The sequence below is a fragment of the Brachyhypopomus gauderio genome, chromosome 1 (genome assembly GCF_052324685.1).
Source record: "Brachyhypopomus gauderio isolate BG-103 chromosome 1, BGAUD_0.2, whole genome shotgun sequence".
Classification (NCBI taxonomy): Eukaryota; Metazoa; Chordata; class Actinopteri; order Gymnotiformes; family Hypopomidae; genus Brachyhypopomus; species Brachyhypopomus gauderio.
In genome coordinates this window covers 1955240-1975544 of record NC_135211.1, presented here as the reverse complement: position 1 = coordinate 1975544, position 20305 = coordinate 1955240, and the positions used below count along the sequence as shown (strand labels likewise).

General features: G+C 42.6%; 1 long non-coding RNA gene across 1 annotated transcript; it reads left to right on the top strand.

Moving 5' to 3' along the window:
- Positions 1 to 1423: 1423 nt before the first annotated feature.
- LOC143526173 (uncharacterized) lies at positions 1424 to 9422 on the top strand. Its single transcript, XR_013133831.1, has 3 exons — positions 1424 to 1586; positions 1671 to 1750; positions 5257 to 9422. It is a non-coding gene; the product is annotated as an uncharacterized LOC143526173 (long non-coding RNA).
- Positions 9423 to 20305: the final 10883 nt, after the last annotated feature.

Below are 20305 nucleotides of genomic sequence, written 5' to 3'. Positions count from 1 at the left end.
CTAAAGATGGATACCACATATTTTCTTTTCAATCTGATACCATGTGATAATGTGCTGATACATTATCAATACAGGCTAGCTTTAGATTTTTGAAAACATACAACAATGTGAATAGTAAAATAATGTATTTGATAGCTGTTGCATTTGTATAAAATGAATTACTGCACGAAGGGAAATGCCAGGCATCAAGGTAGATGATTGTGGAATGAAGAATCTTTTTCTTCTTCTTCTTGTTTCGGCAATTCCTGTTTAGGGGTCGCCACAGCGGATCAAAATTCTCCATCTGGCCCTGTCCTGAGTGTCCTCCACTGACACACCAGCCACTCTCATATCCACTACCACTGCATCCATAAACCTCCTCTTAGGTCTACCTCTCCTCCTCTTGCCTGGAATTTCCATCCTCAAGACCCTCCTACCAATATACCTCTCCTCCCTCCTCTGTACATGTCCAAAAAATCTCAATCTCGCTTCTCTAACTTTATCTCCAAAACATGCTACATGTGCTGATGCTCTAATAAACTCATTTCTGATCCTATCCTTCCTCGTCACTCCAAATTAGAATCTCAACATCTTCATCTCAGACACCTCCATCTCCCTCACCTGATCTACAACTGCGTGCCCATTTGCTCAGCTAGTTGCTTGCTGTGTGTGGGGGGCTTTATTGTGCAAAACTTATAGAGATTCTTGATTTGTTTGTGACCTTGCATTTGTCAATTGTTTAATTTTTTGTCTCCGTGTACTAGGAAATGAGTGTTATTGGGGAGGATGCAACCTCAATAGACAGACATGTAAAAGTCCTGCAGGACCAGTACAGACGGACACAGCCAGACAATGATGTTGTGGAACAACTAATGATGAGGACGTTTGCCTGGAGAAGAAAGGAGATTGCTGATGGAATGACTGTAAAGGATGCAGTCAACAAATATCCATTTCTTAGGAATCCATATGGAGTTAGTTACTTTTTTTCTTGTGTATTTAGTAGTTAATTTAGGGCTGCATGATGTGTGCATTTTCTGTATTTTCATGACCATTTATATTGTAGATTCTCACTGAAGATGTCAACTATGAATGAACACGTGGAGTTTTGTACTTTGTAATAACTGAAAACATGTTTCATGTTCCAGTGTCTTCACAATTGCCACCCTTTGCTCTGATTACTGCTTTGCACACGCTTGGCATTCTCTCAATGAGGTATTCAAGAGGTAGTCACCTGAAATGATTTTCCAACAGTCTTGAAGGAGTTCCCAGAGGTTTTTAGCACTTGTTGACCCCCTTGCCTTCACTCCACATGTTCATTCATAGTTTTGATGCCTTCAGTGAGAAAATGAAAATACAGAAACGCATTGAATGAGAAGGTGTGTCCAAACTTTTGGCCTGTATAGTGTGTGTGTACTTAATAATGTTTGTTTATTATTAGCTGCATCAGGAAATGGGTCGCCTGCATGAAGCAATCGATGTGAGTCGTCGCTTTCAAGCTGGATTTGGACATATTGTGTCAAGTGTTCTGAGGCTGGCTACAGGAAAATCGCCCTTAGCAAAGCTACACACGGAGGCATGAGAAGATGCACTCAATGAGGATCTTTCTGGTATGGGATCTTTATCAGTTTTTATGCCATTATGTTTCATCTGATCTGATCTCTGTATTAAAGTTTTTTTTTGTTCTGCTTTAGCAATTGATTTCAGAGCAGCTCTTCTGATGTTACCGGCCTTGTTCAGGGAGAAACTTGATGGTTACATCATGCTTGGAGAGGTTGTTTTCTTTAATTTAATACAATTTTGTAACGGTTAACTTTAAAAAATGTTAGTTACTGTTAGTCCTGATATTCAGTTTACTAGATGCACAAAACACATTTTCATTATCTTATTAGCAATTTCTAAAAAACTAAAATTTTATTTTTTGATAAACTACCATATCCATAGTTGTCTAAACTGATATTCTAGGTTGTGGCGATAATTGTTAAAATGAGAAACCATCTTTGAGAATATTTAATTGTTACTTAGAGTAATGAAGGTATTGCTAAGAAATAGGGGTGTAACAGTACACAGTTCATGGTTCGGTTCGCACCTTGGTTCTAATCTCATGGTTTGGTGTGATTTCGATACAGTAGGAAATGTTATATTTTAAACAGAGAGTTGTGAACCTTGTAGAATGCACCATGTACAATTTATATTTCCCAGCACCCCAGTGTAAACTGAGGTTGTATTCCTATCTAATCTGAAAATCAGCTCTTATGTGTACTGTTCTAAAATGCTTGTGCAAGTTGTGCAACAAGGAGTTTAAATTGGTTATTATATGCCTATTTAAATTATCCCAAGAGCTTTCGCAGTAGGTTGGAATAGCTGGCATTCTGCATAGCCTCAATATGGTAACTTTATTATAACAGAACTCATATATTGCCTTATTGTGACGTGCAGGGTGAGCAACTCAAAAAGGAAGCGATCACGCCAAGTCTCAGGGAAAGAGGATGGTTTAATAGAAAGTGTGCAAACCAAAAACCCGTGCATTGTTCCAAATGAAGGAAATAATAACCTGCAGTCAACTGGTACAAAGACAAGACGTATATAGACGAACAAACGACCCTCAGGTGAGACGGATCACGGGTCCCGCCCACCTGAGGGACGAACATCACGTGACCAAAAACAGGACAGCTGCCGCTGTAACCGGGGGCGACCGGTAGGGGGCCCCCCCACAACGTGACAGACCCCCCCACCAAAGCCGCACTCCCCTCCGGATGTGCGGCTTACAGCAGCAGCACACAAAACACAACAAAGGGGCGGGAGGGCGGGGACAAGACAGGGACCCGTTCCCTGCCGTCCTGAGCTGAAACACAAAACACAAAACACATAAGCTCCTCGTCACAGGACGCAGACCAGGCAGGGACCCGTTCCCTGCAGTCCTGGAGCTGAAAACATAAAACACATAGGTTAGCTCGCCTCCTGGGCGGGACCCTGGACCGACCGGGCCGTCAACAAGACGATAACCACGCCCCGGTCGGTCACAGGGCCCTCGCGCCCTAAACCGGCCTTAGGCCGCTTAAGCCCCACCGCTGTGTGCGGACCGGGAGCACATGGCCCAACACACGTCACAGGTGTGGATGTGTGCAGGCCGCCACACTGGGGTGCGGCCACGGCTTCCACAAACACCTCCCGAACCTACCTTCTTGCTCGGAGCTGACCCCTGCCCTTTTCGCTAGGGGTCACCCCAGACTCCTGGGGAGTGAACCCCTCCCGGGGCCCCTCATCTCAAGGTGGACTCCTCCACCCAACCCAGGAGCGCCAGAGACCAGGGCCCTGGCAATGCGCATCAGGGACACGCTGGTCACCCCGAGCTCGAAGGAGAGAGTCTCCTCCTGGAGACCCCACTAGGTCCGGGAGTGCCGCAGTCCACCACCAGGAGCGACCTGCAACACATCACACACACACGCACACAGACAACATACAACACAACACATACTGCCCTGCCTGTTAAAACTCCCTTTACCCAGGGGGGAGGAGACCCCTTCTTAGCCTGAGGAGACACCCTGCCGCTAACACCCCAGGCATCCTCTGCCTCCTTAAAGGGGTACAGGGGCTCCTACCTGCTCAGGGGTCCCTCCCAACAGGACAGGTCTCCCAACGGAGCAGCGCCTTCTGAGCCACATTCTGTGGCTCAGGAACCCTGTAGCTCCCCCCCAAAAACATATTTAGGGGGGGCCCCTCCGGGGAATGGGCCCCTCCCCACACACAGTGAAGAGGGGTGCAAGAGAGGAATTACATAAAACAAAGCACGCTACACTCTAGGACAAAATGAACACGCAAAGACAGAACACAAACAAACGGACAGGACCCACCGATGCGCGCGCTCTGCGGAGCGTGACGCGCCCACTCCAGCTCTCTCTCTCTCACCGTTTTCACCACCGGATCCGTAGATCTTTGGAGAGAGAGAGCTATGCGCAAGCGGCTTGCGCGCCACGCCCACAGCGACGTGTCCCTCTGGCTCGCAGTCGCTCACCCCCGTCACCGCGGGATATCGGGTGAGCGAGGCGAAAGGAGCAGAGAGAATCGCGTCTCACGCGTTCTAGCGCGCAGCACGCATCGGTGGACCTGTCTACATACACACACAAACACCACCAGCGAAACACACCACGGCATACTCACACACTCGCTCATGTCCGCGTCGTTATTAAAACACAACACAACGTACATACACACACACATACAGACGATAACGAACAATGGACGTGCGCAATGTGAGGCACCGGTAATTTCGCTGGGCGAGAGCGGAGTCTACCGGTCCCCAGCTCTAGTCACCGCCGTGTGACTTACGGGTTTAAACACAAACATTTAAACACGGCGGGACGAGTGGGGACAGACTCAACACTCTCTCAGACAATACACGACAAACACACAGCACGTAGACAAACACTTACCACGAGACATGACCACGAACGAAGGAGAAAGCAACGAGACTGGCGGCTTCCGAAGGTGGCTGGTTATTCTGTGACGGGCAGGGTGAGCAACTCAAAAAGGAAGCGATTACGCCAAGTCTCAGGGAAAGAGGATGGTTTAATAGAAAGTGTGCAAACCAAAAACCCGTGCATTGTTCCAAATGAAGGAAATAATAACCAGCAGTCAACTGGTACAAAGACAAGACGTATATAGACGAACAAACGACCCTCAGGTGAGACGGATCACGGGTCCCGCCCACCTGAGGGACGAACATCACGTGACCAAAAACAGGACCGCTGCCGCTGTAACCGGGGGCGACCGGTAGGGGGCCCCCCCACAACGTGACACTTATACTATATTACAATCTCCTGTATGTTTCTGAAAGGTTACGTTCGGCTCCAAACTTAAACAACCTTTGTGTTTTGAAAATACCAAAATTATTTGTATTTTAAATATTTAAAATACAAGATAAGTTAAAATGTGTACATTTAGGAGAAATATATTGCATTTTTCATTACCTTAAAATGACTATTGGAAGGACAATATGCAAGTTATCTACACGTATGAATTATGCAGATGTATATGTGTTACCCCACAATGCTGGCACAACAGTGGCACACCAACCACTCTCTGGTGCAGCAGTAGTAAAAGAAGCAGGGCCTCAAGCTTATGTGTGCAGTAGCTAGTTATTATGACAGGAGTTACGTGTTGCTAATAGAAATGTTCATTTCCCGTGTGCAACTTGCCTGTGAAGTTTGGTTTTGCATTAGTTCATAAAGAATACACGTACCATTACATTACAAAAAGTAAAGAGTGTTTTTTGTTTAGGCTGTACCATCTTCGCCATATCCGACAGTCCAGATACCAGGAGTATCTGAATGGAAAACTGGAAAACGTCACCAGACGAGTAACTGCAGTGGTCAAAGTGGATGGGTTGGAGGTCTGCCAAGCCACCGGCGGGGAAGAAGGTGCTCTAGCAGCGTTTTGTTCTTATTTTGTCTTCAACCTGGCTTACCCATCTCATTTGAAGAACACTCTGGTTTTTATTCAGCACTGTGTTCTGAAAATATCTGTGGATGGAGACAAGCCACTGCATACCACAGTTACCAGATTAATCAACCTTCTACGATAATCTCTGGCAGTCATGCCACATCCATTTTCCTGTCCTAAATGCTCTTGGAGAGCCTTCACACTTGTTAAATTAATTCAGCATATTGGTCTTATTCATGCACATGAAGCAGATTTTACCATAACATGTGGCCTCAATGATTGCCCAAGAACATTTTCAAAGTACGAGTCCTATAGGCGACATGTGTACCGTAAGCATAAGCACACTGTATTACCATTAGTTACTACTGATGATGAGACTGTTGTTGATGAGGATGTGGTGGATGAGCAGGTGAGCTCTAATGGGGCTGCCAGTCCTCCGACAACTCCAAATATGAATGAACTCTTGGTGCAGTTTAGAGAGAATCTTTTTTCATTCATTTTGAAATGCAGAGAGAAGAATTACCTTCCACAATCTGTGCAGCATGAGCTACTTGAGGATGTAATTTTTTTGTTTACTTTCTTTAAGGAGAACTATGATGCGTTTCTCAAATACCATCTTGAAAAAAATGGTTTTGACCTTGGAGCATGTCCTGAACTTCAGGAAATTCTGCTGTCCCCTGACTTTTTTTCAGAGGCTTCAAAGCATATTAAGTCACCATACCTGTTCAAAGAGTATTGTAAAACAAAATTTGAGATGACTGAACCTGTTGTGTATGTACTGAGAGACTCAAGTGGTCATAAGATTGGCAGTTATTCATATGTTCCCATTTGTGATGTACTGAGGAAATACTGCTCTCATGAGGATGTTTGGAACTGTCTGCAGACTGAGCCAAACAGTGAAAAAGATGAAAGTGTTATGACTAACTACAAAGATGGACTATATTTTAGAAATCACAGATTTTTTGCTGACCACCCACAAGCTCTTAGGTTACACTTTTATGAGGATGAATTTGAAGTATGTAATCCTCTGGGGTCTAAGCGCAACAAGCACAAACTTTGTGCAATTTACTATACTGTTGGGAATATGGGTGCAAAATATTGCTCACAGGTTAAACATATGCATTTAGCTCTACTTGTTTGTTATTGCCATGTTAAACAATTTGGATTCGATGAAATTTTAAAACCACTGTTAAATGATCTTAAAAAGCTTTCCTCTGAAGGATTTAGTGTAGTGGAATGGAAAAAACTGTTCATGCAGCTCTAGCTGTTATATCTGCAGATAACTTTTCTTCACATATGATGGGTGGGTTTAGCATGTCCTTTGGCGTTGGTAGAATATGTAGATACTGTATGGCAACACACTCTGACATGAAAACAAAATTTAGTGAATCAGATTTTGTTTTAAGGACCACTGATTTTTTATTTAATTTTTATTTAACCAGGAAGTCCCATTGAGATTCAAAATCTCTTTTACAAGAGAGACCTGGCCAAGGTAGCAGCCAAACCACAGATACAATATAAAAATACAAAATACAATACAATATAAAAATACAAAAGGTCTCAAGAAAAACAAGCACAAGTCTCCATCATTACATTCTTTAAGGCAGCTTTAAATCTATTTAAGGACATGAGTGTTTCTATTTTAAGCACTTTTTGTAGATTATTCCATCCCCAAGCTGCCGAGTAGGAGAATGCAGTTTTTCCTAATTCAGTTGACACTCGTGGTAGATTAAAAAGCAACCACTTATTAGAGCGAAGCTGATATGGACCGGAGCTAACTGACAGAAGATTACAAAGGTACATTGGAAGTTTGCCAAGTATTGCTTTTTAGATAAAGATATACCAATGTTGTTGTCTACGAATTGTGAGGGATGTCCAACCAACTAAATTATAAAGAATACAATGATGAGTGAGAGACTTGGAATTTGTAATAAAGCGTAATGAGGCATGATACACTGAATCCACCTGTCGCAGTATGTGGGATGCTGAATGCATATACAATATATCACCATAATCAATCACAGACAGAAAAGTAGCTTCTACAAGTTTCTTTTTAGCACTGTATGTAAAACAGGATTTATTTCTAAAATAAAAACCAAGTTTAGCTTTAAGCTTCTTAACTAAATTCGTAATATGTACATTAAAAGACAGTTCATCATCTATCCATATTCCTAAGTACTTATAAGACACTCTCTCAATGAATTTACCTTCTAAGGACAAGATTCTGTAATTATCCAACTGCTGTGTTCTAGCTTTTGTAAAGACCATGAACTTTGTTTTCTGTGTATTTAAAGCTAGTTTTAGATTCAGAAGTGTGTTTTGCAAAACCTGAAATGCAGCCTGTAATTTTTGTACTGCTCCTGAAATGCTTGGAGTGCTAGTATACTTTACTGTATCATCAGCATATAAATGTAATTTTGCTTGAATGTCTTTACCTAAATCATTTATAAAAATTGAAAACAGAATGGGCCCCAAGATTGATCCTTGAGGGACACCTTTGGTTACCTCAAGAAGTTCAGATTTATAACCTTCGGCATAAACACATTGAGTACGATCTTCAAGATAGTTTTGAAACCATATAACAGCCTTCATACTTAACCCAATTAATCTTAACTTGATTAGTAACAATTCATGACTAACTGAATCAAATGCCTTGGAAAGATCGACAAATAATGCCGCACAATGTTGTTTTTTGTCCAAAGATTCTATAATATGATTTGTCACTAACATAGCAGCAGTGATAGTGCTATGGCCACTTCTAAACCCTGACTGAGAATGATTTAAAATATTTTTATAATAAAAATTACAGTTTTAGCTGTAAATTTACTGTAACGCTGCTCGCGCAGCGGCGCGAGAGGACGGACACAATTGCTGAGATGAGCGAGATTTAATACAGGGAATACCAAAAGCAGAGTCGACATAGGCAGGGGTCATAGCAGGCAAGCAATCCGGACACGAAACACGAACTGACATAACTAAGGACTTGGAAAACAAACACGGGTAAAACGCAGAGTAACGAAACCAACAGATAACACAGGGCGACTGGGCAGCGATAACAAGACGTACTTACAGACAGGGTAACTGGCATGAACAAAGCAACACGAAAGCAGGATATACAAAGCACAAAGTAGACAAAACAAACCGACTGATGAGACAAACGAGCAGGGCGGGAGAAACAGGCAGGGAACACAGATATGAGGGAACCCAGAGTTACAGCCCAGGGAGAGGGCGAGGCCATACGTGACATTTACAAATGATTCTAAAATCTTAGGCAAAACTGAGAGCTTAGAAATTGGGCAATAATTATTCAGATCCGACGGGTCTCCACCTTTATATAGGGGGAGAACATAGGCTGTTTTCCAACTTTTAGGAATAGAATTGAAAAGAAGACTTAAATAAATATATGCGTAATAGGATCAGCAATAAAATTGTAACGACGGTGGGTAGGGACGCACACACCGCATTAGAGAGAGCAAGGGAGAGGTGGAACCAAGTGCCACAATAAATAACAGAACTAAAAGGAGCGCCTGAATTAACGTGGACTGCTCAACGCGTAAAAAGAAATAAGGCAAAACAAGGATGCCTGGGGAAGTAGCTGGCTAATAGCAAAACGGCTACTCAAACAAAAAACCCTTCCCATACAAACAGTAACGGGATAGGAATGTAAACAGGTTGAGGAAAACTTGAGGGAGGTCAGTAAGCGACGCAGGAGAGAACTCGAAAAAAGACAGAGAAGATAGACAAGAGAGATAGGTGACGGGACACCTACAGAGGCAACACGCTGCAATAGAGAAAGACAGGAGAGGCTGAGAGTGTAACGGCATAACCACAACGAATCAGCAATGATCCGTCTCCACTGGCTTCCTTAAGAAGCCAAGGCAACAGGTGAGACAGATCATTGCTGATTGCGTTGCTGAAGTCTAGGACTAGTTCGGGTGCCCCTTGTCAGGGTGGCAGGTTTGGCAGGTTTGGAGTCACATGCTCACCATACAAGGATTTAACTGTTTTCCAAAACTTTAAAGGGTTTTTTTAATTTTCTGTAACAGACTTCAGATAAAACTCAGATTTTGATTTACGAATCATTAAAGTACACTTGTTTCTTACTGTTTTAAACAAGGTCCAGACAGCAGAAGAATTGGATAATCTAGCTTGTCTCCACAATTTATTTCTCAGATAAATTAGTTCTGATAGACCATCTGAGAACCAAGAATTGTCTTTACCAGGCCCGATGACAGTCTTGCTGGGGCCCTGGACAAGAAAGTTTCATGTGACCCCCCGCCCCCCCCCCCCCCGGTTTACGTCATTTGAATTTCCTCTGTAGCAGACAATCCTTGTGTTAGGTCATATAGTATATAATATAGCCACACATCAAAGCTGTTTCTGACAGCTGACTGGTTTATACTTGACGCGTCGCGAGCGGTGCGAGGGTTCGCACGGCGAAAATGACGTAATCGCTGTTGGGCGGGTACCAGCCGGCTACAGTCGGTGCTGGATCAAACCATTTTTCAGTGGGAGGCGGGGGTGTATGCACTTAATGGAAAATATGCATATAGGTAAAAAACATATATATTTTAGCCATTGAGCTTATTTTGAGTACAGAATTTTATATTAATGAAACATTTCAAGATTATATTTAAAATTATAGACTTTAAATAAAAAATATATTGCTGGGCTCTTTGATGGGCCCCCCTGGCCCTGGGGCCCGGGACAACAGACCCGGTTGTCCCCCCCTGTCGACGGGGCTGGTCTTTACCACTGATCCTAAACTTTTTATTTGGTACATGTTTATTTATGATTGAAAGAAAAATAGAATTAATGAATGAATAGAATGATGTCCATAAGTACCATCTAGAGTGCATAGAACAAAATCCAGAGAACAAAGCAACATATGGAGTTCAGGGTGTCAGTCCTTTTGAGCAGCTGGAATACTTTGATGTTACTAGATCACTTCCACCAGATGTTATGCATGATTTTTTGAAAGGTGTAGTACCACTAGTGTTGCGACTTGTTTTAAGTAAAGCAAATGAGGAAAAACACATAACCTTAAAAAAATAAGCCTGTACCTTTCTCAGAAAAAGTTTTAAAGAGTTCTGGAATTGTTGGATCTGCATCGCAGAAGTGGTGTTTATTCCGCATGCTTTCTTTCCTTGTAGCACATAGGATCCCTGAAGATAGTAGCTATTGGCGCATATATTTATTATGCCGTGAAATTGCTGACATTGTCATGGCCCCAGCTGTCAAAAAAGAATCTCTTCCACTTCTTGACCAGTTAGTTTCTGAATTTTTATTGGGTATGACAGAGCAGTTTGGTAGTGTTACTCCAAAATGTCATTATTTGATTCATTACTCTCACCTGATGCTGTCTTATGGCCCTTTACGCTCCTTATGGTGCATGAGATTTGAAGGCAAACATCAGTATTTTAAACATGTAGCTAGTACTTGTAGAAATTTTGTAAATATTTCAACTACTTTAAGTAATCGTCATCAGTATAGACCAGGGGTGCCCACAGTTTTCAGCTTGCGAGCAACTTATAAGATGACCCAGTCAGAAAGATCTACCGGGGTGGCGGGTTGTTGAAGTACAAGTGAGAAGTACAAGTGTACTTGTACTTCTCAGTACAAGTGAGAAGTATTGTGATGTCAGTGTTGAAGAACAAACACTCCAGCATGTAACAGAGGTAGTGATTAACAATGTAAAGTACTCTGTAAAAGACGTGTTTGCAGTGGGTCATGTGCACTCGGAGAACATTCCTTTGTTTTTTCAAATTAAGTATATTGTAAACATTGACACAGATTGGGCATTGTGTGGGAAGCTATTAATTCCTGTTTCCTTCTGTTATCATTATTATTCATATTGGGTGAAATGTGATGACAACTGGACTGTCCTTTCCCCCGGGGAAGAGATTGATTACCAAGCACTGGATACACCCACTGTTGATGATAGATTATTTGTCAATATTAGATATTCCTTGTGAAAGGGCAAAAGTTCCTCAGCTCTCCTTTAGTATTTGGTGTTTGCACTGTTAACATGTAAATCTGTACTTTCCTGTGTTTGAGCTGTTATCAGTTGTTATAAATGAATTAGATTTACGTTATTGTATGTTTCGTTGTTGATGTTTCGTTGTTGATGTTTAGTTAAGTGTATGATGAATTATTCATGAACTTTTTTTTTTGTTTATGCAAAGTAATTTTAAATCCTTTGTAATTGGCCTGATCTACATCTGTTTTCCTACAATTTTAAACAATGTTTTGCACATGTGCCATTTATTTTAAATACCTTAATGGTGCAGCTTAGACACGTCCTCAGTGATAAATCTGGGGTCATGGGGTGTTTGGGGCCTTGGATCATCAGATACCCTCGTCTGGGCAACCCAGGTGTTTCCAATGACATATAAATGCCTATTTACTGTTCTACTGTTTTAATCAAACAACTTTTTATTGCTTTTAGCAATACAGTATCATTTGTATTAATTCTTGAAAGAAGCTTGAATGTCAATTCCCATTAAAAGCAGAAACATTAAACTGCAATTCAATTGCATTGTTGTTGTCTTCCTTTTATTTAAAACCCTAAAAGGAAATATAAAAGTACCGTTTTGCCACCTGAAGGAACAAAATGGCTTTGTCACTGTGGTGGAACCCTAATGGTTCAAATTTGTACTTTTTGGTGGGGTACATTTTTGGTACCATTACATTAGGGTACATGATGGTGCCTTAAGGTACTTAAGGTCTCTGAAAAGGTACAATGGTATATGGTACAATAATGTTACCTATCTAAAGGGTACAAAACATGTCTACTTGAGGGTACCACCCCAGTGACAAGCGTTTGTACCTTAAAAAGTACAGTTTGGTACCATTTTTTCTGACAGTATATAGATCTTTCCTTTCATTCTAGCAGACACCGTTCTATCACAGATCACCCCAGACACTTTATGCCACCCACACCACCCTGCCTGCACTCTCTTCTTTACCTCTCTTTCACTTTCTCCATTACTCTGTACCGTCGACCCTAAGTAGGTAAACTCGTCAATCAATCAATCAATCAAAGTTTATTTGTATAGCGCTTTTCACAACACATGTTGTCACAAAGCGCCTTACAGGATTTAAAAGGTTAACAATACTACAGGTCCAGAACCCTAATGAGCAAGCCAAGGGCGACAGTGGCGAGGAAAAACTCCCTAAGATAGTGGGGAATAGGAAGAAACCTCGGGAGAACCAAGACTCAAAAGGGAACCCATCCTCCATTGGGCGGCCCGTTAACACACAGATTACACAAAATACAGACAAATACACAAGTCACACACAAATCACACAATCAGACTAAGTAAAGGTAAAAATGAAAGTTCTGGGTTATGATATTGTCACTGTAAATGTCTGTTGATGAACGCCAGGCTTTCATTCCGTGTCGGAGCAGCGATGCTGGTATTGTAGGCTCCGACTGCAATGTTACTCTCCAGGTGAACCTCGGAGAAAAGATACGAGATGTAGTAAATATGTAACAGATTAATCAAAGGCCAAACTAAACAGATGAGTCTTTAATCGAGTTTTAAACATTGAGACTGTGTCTGAGTCCCGAATAGAGGCAGGAAGATTATTCCACAATTGTGGAGCTTTAAAAGAAAAGGCTCTTCCACCTGCTGTGATCTTTTTGATCCTAGGAACAGTTAATAACCCTGCGTCCTGCGAGCGAAGTGAACGCGCTGGGTTATATTGTTCAATAAGTTCACTAAGATAGTCTGGAGCTAAGCCATGCAGCGTTTTATATGTTAATAAAAGTATTTTATAGTCAATACGGAATCTAATTGGCAGCCAGTGTAATGACGATAGTACGGGACTAATGTGATCAAACTTTTTAGTTTTTGTTAAAACTCGTGCTGCTGCGTTCTGAACCAGCTGGAGTTTGTTTATCGATTTACCAGAACATCCAGCTAGGAGACTGTTGCAATAATCTAAACGAGAGGATATGAATGCATGGATTAGTTTTTCTGCATCACTAATATTTAATATGTTTCTAATTTTGGCAATGTTGCGCAAGTGAAAGAACGCTACCCTAGTTATATTATTAATATGTGTATCGAACGAGAGATCTGGGTCTATTGTGACGCCCAAGTTCTTTACCTCTGCGCTGGGGGTTATATTAAAAGAATGTAGATTCAATGCTGCATTATGTATCTTGTCTCTCGCAGCCAATCAATGTTATCAATTCTGTTTTATCGGCATTTAGTGCTAGAAAGTTACATGCCATCCAACTCGTCGACCTTCACCAAATCAACTCCTTGTAACTGGACCTGTCCACTGTCTGCCCTCTCATTCACACACATGTACTCTGTTTTATGCCTGCTCACTTTCATTCCCCTGATCTCCAAAGCATATCTCCATCTTTCCAAGCTCACCTCCACCTGCTCCCTACTCTCACTACAGATCACAATGTCATCAGCAAACATCATAGTCCAAGGGGACTCCTGCCTAAACTCGTCCATCAGTCTGTCCATGACATTTGCGAACAGGAAGGGACTCAGGGCTGATCCCTGATGTAGTCCTACCCCCACTTTAAACCCGTCTGTCATTCCTACCGCACATCTCACTGCTGTCACACTGTTCTCATACATATCCTGCACCACCCTCACATACACTTCTGCTACTCCTGACTTCCTCATACAATACCACAGCTTCTGTCTCGGTACTCGATCATAAGCTTTCTCTAAGTTAACAAACACACAATGTAACTCCTTCTGTCCTTCCCTATACTTCTCCATTAACACTCGCAAAGCAAACATAGCATCTGTGGTGCAATTAGCTGGCATGAAGCCATACTACTGCTCACAGATCTCTACCTCTCCTCTAAGCTTAGCTTCCACTACTCTTTCCCAGATTTTCAGGCTGTGACTGAACTTCTCCGAGGTGTCATGGGCTTAAATCAACAAAACACCAGTGAAGGGGGGGGGGGGGGGGGGGGGGGGGGTGACCATTTGACCTGCTGAAGCCACCAAACTCCTATTCTAGTCGCAGAGACCTGATGGTGCCTTGAGGGAAGGTGACAGGAAGAGCAATGCCACTGGTCCACAGATGGAGGACTGAGTACCTGTAAAGGTGGGCCAGTTGTGATACCCTTATCGTATTTAGCATATTTCCTTCTGGTAGACCCAGTGACCACTTGGAAAGACAAGTTGGCAACCGAGGAAGAATGGTGACAGTGAGGAAAGACTGCTGATGTCTGGGAAAGACCAGAGTTGGGGTGTGGCGGCTTGGCAGGCCAACCACATTCCCCACACAATTGCTACGGAAAGATATATTTCAAGATACCACCGGGACCAAGCAAGAGTGGGGGAGGATGATCGACCCACAGGACAGAACAATGTTATGACCACCATTGTCGGACAATCGACTATGGAACAGCTGAGCAATTCATCCTGGGTCTGCAGATGTGGGAAGAAATGCAAAATTGAGAAAGGGTTGAAGATATATCAGACAAAGATCTAGACATCAGACAGATGACAAACATCTGTTGTCACTTTGCACAATCCATTATTCTTAATCCCTACATACTCTGTATATTTGCACAAATACACTGAATTACACACTATCCTGTAAATTACTCTACCTGTATATCATGTTTATAGTAACTTATATCCCTTCTGTATATCATGTTTATAGCAACTTATATCTATCTGTATATCCGGTCTACAGCATTGACATTGACATATCCCATCTGTATATATTGTTTATAATAGTGTTTATAATATTTATAGTACATATTTCATCTGTATATATTATTTATAATATTTATAGTACATTCTACCCACTGCTTATTGCTCTTCTGGTCAGATGCTAGACCACATTTCGTTGCCTGTACTCGTACATGTGCAATGACAATAAATTGAATCTCATCTAATCTCTCTCTCATCTCAAAGATGAAATGCTTGCAACCTGAAAATAATGTGCAACGCACAGGGAAACCTGGTGAGATGGAGGAGAGGCCGGGGCAGGATGCAAACCACAGTCTCCAGAATCTCCAGGCACCTGACAATGAAGGGGGCAGGAGCAGCATCTCTGGTGTGATGGAGGCAGCAAGGCAACAAAGCGAGAGGGAAATCACTCAGTATACCAGATGGCTGGTCCAGAACACTTGTGAAGGAGACGTCCAGAAAGAACGAGTGAACTGGCCAACCACAACTGCAACGAAAGAATGGGAGATGTCTGATTACGACGTAGACCAGGTGCTGGAAGCAGTGACTGCAGGAGATGTGGGGAAGAAGCTTAAGACCATGTCCTCAATAATCTGGAGTATGGTCACTGAGCGCTTCAGAAGGAAAGAGCTGAAAGGCAGAACAAACACCCAGCCTAAGGAAAATAGATGCCTTAAAGAGATAGCAATGCTGAGAGGGGATTTGCGGAGACTGAAGCAGGCCTTTCGCAAAGCAACAGTGGATGAGAAACCAGCACTGACAGAACACCTAAAGAACCTGAGGGAGTGCATTAAGACCTTATGTGTCACCACCGAGTGTCACCACCGAGACAGAAAGCAGTGGTTGAAGGAAAGGGTAGCTTTTAGAGGTGTGCCAAAAAATCGATTCATATATCAAAAATCGATTCTCATTTACTACGATTCAGAATCGATTTTAAATGTCCCAAAATCGATTCTAAGTCGCGTTACATAATTACAAAATTACGCGAGACTTTACGCAGCAGGTTCTGGGACACACTCATGTGCGGAAAGGTTTCAAGACAGATGAGGGCATGGAGCAAATAGAAACAAAAAACAACGCGCAAAATACAACGCTGGAAAACTAACAGTTAACCGTAGGGAGAAAAAAACAAAATAACAGTAACTAAAAAACAGCGCGGATAAATGCAACGCGAAAACGAAACCAAGGACACCAGAAGAAGTAATTGGCAAAAAATGCCCCAGCAAAATAAAACCCTTCACAAAAATAAAGGCAAAATGGATAGGAAGAAATGCAGGATTGGGAAAACTTGAGATGGGTCAGGAAGCGACGCAGGAGAATAAGTAGAGAAAGCATAACAGAGAGGTGGCGAGACACCTTCAAACGAGAAGCAACCACAGAGAAAGCAGAGACTGGCTGAGAACGTATGGTTACGCCACCTATAGTCTGGGACTGACTCTGGTGCCCCTAGCCACGGCTGGGGGAACAGCATCTGAGCCAGCCCTGACAGCTTGTAAAATGAAGCTCAAGAATTTTGGTAACAACAAAAAGCATTTTATTTTACCAAAGCACATTATTTTTGTTAATTAAATGTGAAAGACTTTGTTTTATGTATTTGTCATTCTGTCTTGCAAAGCAGACTGTAGTAGATCATGCAGATTTTATAGACTTAAGCAGAAATTTTTATAAATCAAATCGTTTTTTTAATCGAAAATCGTTTTGAATCGAAAATCGATTTTTAATTGAATTGTGGCCCCCAAAATCGGAATCGACTTGAATCGTGAGATAGTAAACAAAAGATCAGGGGAGTTGAAAGCAACAAAGGAAGAGTTGGAGGAACATCTTCATCAGGTCCACAGTGATCCTAGAAGGGAGGTCAGTTTGGAAAAGATAGAGAAGCTCATCAAACCAGCCAAACCAACTATTCCCTTCAAGACAGAGGAACCAATCTGGCAAGTCAACAGCTTTCTTTAAAAAGCCAGAGGAAAATCGGCTCCAGGGCCCAATGGCATCTCGTATAATGTTTACAAGCATTGCAAAAGACTCAGGAGACGACTCTGGAAGCTACTGACAGTGGCATGGAAAAAGAACTACCTTCCTGATGACTGGCTGGTTGCAGAGAGGTGCTTTATCACTAAGGAAGAGAACTCTTCAGGGATCAAGCAGTTCCGCACCATCTCACTGCTCAATGTAGAAGCTAAGATCTTCCTGGAAAAGAGGTTGACCACCTTTATGTTGAAAAACGGGTATATGGACACTGCAGTTCAAAAATGTGGAATTCCAGGGATATCTGGTTATCTTGAACACACCAGCATTATCTCCAAAATAATTGAGGATGCAAAGAGAAACCATGGCAACCTGGCAGTTCTGTGGCTCGATCTATCAAATGCCTATGGAACAATATCCCACAAGCTAGTGGAGCTGACGCTGAAGACCTACCATATCCCAGAGCGATTTCAGAAGCTCCTGCAGTACTACTTTGACAGATTCAACATGTGTTTCACCTGCAGGGAATTCACGACTAACTGGCAGAGACTGGAAGTGGGCATTGTCATGGGCTGCACAATTTCAGTGATTCTGTTTTCCGCAGCGATAAACCTTCTTGTTAAGTCAGCAGAGAAGTTGCGTCGAGGTGCAGTACTCGCAAGTGGTGTTCAGATGCTGCCCATTCGAGTGTTCATGGACGACATCACCATAACAGCTAAATCAGTGCCAGAATGAAGATGCATTTTAGAGGACTTGGTGGAGATCACCAATTGGGCAAGGATGGAATTCAAACCGGCAAAATCCAGAAGCCTAGTACTGAAATAATGACAGTACGGGGGAGTTGACGACCTTCGTTGCCTCTGCGGTCCAGCGCAGTCTTTTAGCTTCACCGCGTAGCAGATCAGTTAAAGGCCTCGCGATACGCACGGATGAACCACCTATAGAAATTTGTGAAGCCCAGAAACGTCTGGAGCTCACGCTGTGTGTGAGGCTGCATCCAACCGACTACCGCCTCCACCTTACCAGCTTGCATGTGCACAGGGCCTGGGTGTAGCCCAGGAAGTTAAATTCTCACAGGTGGAACTCGCACTTCTCCAGCAATACAAATGATTGTCGCGTAGATGTAAGCGACAACACATCTATTCAAATACTCCCTCAAGACCTCATCGATGAACGCCTGGAAGAACGACGGAGCAGACGCCAGGCCGTATGAAAAGACACAATGCTCGTATTGCCCTGTGGTAGTACTGAAAGCCGTCTTCCACTCATTCTCTTTGTGGATACGGATGAGATTATAGGACCTGCGCAGATTGAGTTTAGTGAAAATACTCGCAGACCACAACTGCTCCAATGCTGAAGGCACTAAAGGCAGAGGGTAGCTATGAGTAATTCACTAGAAGGGAATTGAGCCCTCGATAATCCACACAAGGCCTCAAGCCGCCATCTTTCTTCTTAACAAAGAATACGCTGGCTGAGGTGGTGAGGTGGAGGGAGTTATATAACCTTGAGCGAGAACCTCACTGATATACTCTCCCATGACCCTCTCCTCTCCCTGAGACAGGGGGTAGACTCGGGGTAGACACTGTACCAGAAAACCTTCACAGCTTTCCGGGTCCCCACCCACGGGTGTTCTCTCTTGCCTGCTCCTGCTGGTCTGCGCAGATGACAGAACGGAACTAAGTTCCTGCAGCTCCTGTTGTTGCCTCCCTAGGGCTACTCCTTGTAGTGCAAAGATCTCCAAAGGAGAAGATTCCTCGCCTCCGGCCAGTGAATTATTTTATAAATTTATCATATTATTTTACTTAATTACATCTTGTAACGCGGGGATTGAGGCGGCCGGAGGCGAAGGTTGTATGTTGTGCTCTTTATTTTCAATACTCGAAGGAAACAGGAAAGAAACAGGATGAGCAGGTCCTCAGAAACTGACTAACACAAGAGCAGGTGATGAGCAGCTTTCTTAGATGAATGTGCAGCACTGGACAGCGCGACATGTGAACTTAAGAAGGTGAAACACATAACAAGACACAGGTGTTAGCACTGAGGTGATTGGGACCTAGGGAGTGATTTAGTGCTAGAGGGAGTGTGCTGTGTGGGTGTGTGTGTGGGTACACGCACCCTCTGGTGGCGGCCCAGGCCTCCTCACCGTGACAGATCTTATGTCTGTTCTTTTTTTAAGTTTTCCATCTTATTTACTTTATTACATAATTTTTTTGTTACATTTTATGTCTGTTCTAATTATTTTAATAACATCATTCCACAGTTTATGAACTTCAAAGTGGTTAATGTAAATCAACTGTAATGAGCCTGCCTTGAACATAGGCTGTTGTGTCCTGGGAGGTTGTTGGCTCTGATGAGCTTCCTCCAGGAATTCCCTCCATTATAGGAACTATGGTATTCCAATGTCTAAAGATATTATCAATTACTTTAACATTATTTTGGTATGTCCTTCTGCTTCTGTCAGGGTCAACATAATCAGAGTTGATCTACCTTGATTACTTTAACTCTGATCACATTTGCCATATTTTTATTGCAAAACTTTTGGTTTATATCTATTTTATGTATTGGAATATTAAATGTATTATTGTAACGATCTGTGGACACAAACTCTGAGGAGAGCGAGATTTAATGAAGGGAATTCCATAGTTGTGGTCATAATAACAGGCATGTGTCATAACAGGAGGGCAGTCAGAGTACACAGGCATGATAACAACAGAAGGAGTACTCACAAACCAGGCAAGAACAAACGGAGATTGCACGGGGAACAAAGAACACCAAAATCCACAAATGAGTAAACAAACAAAGCACAAACGGATTATTAGAACAAAACAACCAATACAAGACTAGGGGAGCACAAGGACTATAAATACATGGTACTAACAAGACACAGGTTAAGACAATGATGACACGGGCGTGGCAGACAAGAGAAACCATAGAAACAGACAACAAGGCGGGACCAATGAGCAGGGAACAACACAGACATGAGGAACAGGGAAACCGGAGTGACAGCTAGGAGAGGGGGGCGTAACCCTACGTGACAATTATTTTATTACAATTGTAAGTAATTTAAAGTAGACATGAAATACTATATATAGCGATGTTAATTTACAAGATGTACTATGTAGGATAAGACTTGCCCTGGCATAAAATGTAATGTCATGTTATTGTTAGTTTCTTGGAAAACCTAGCTAGCTTGATGAGTTAGTTTACGTTAGCTAAAGATTTACAGTATCATACTTTGT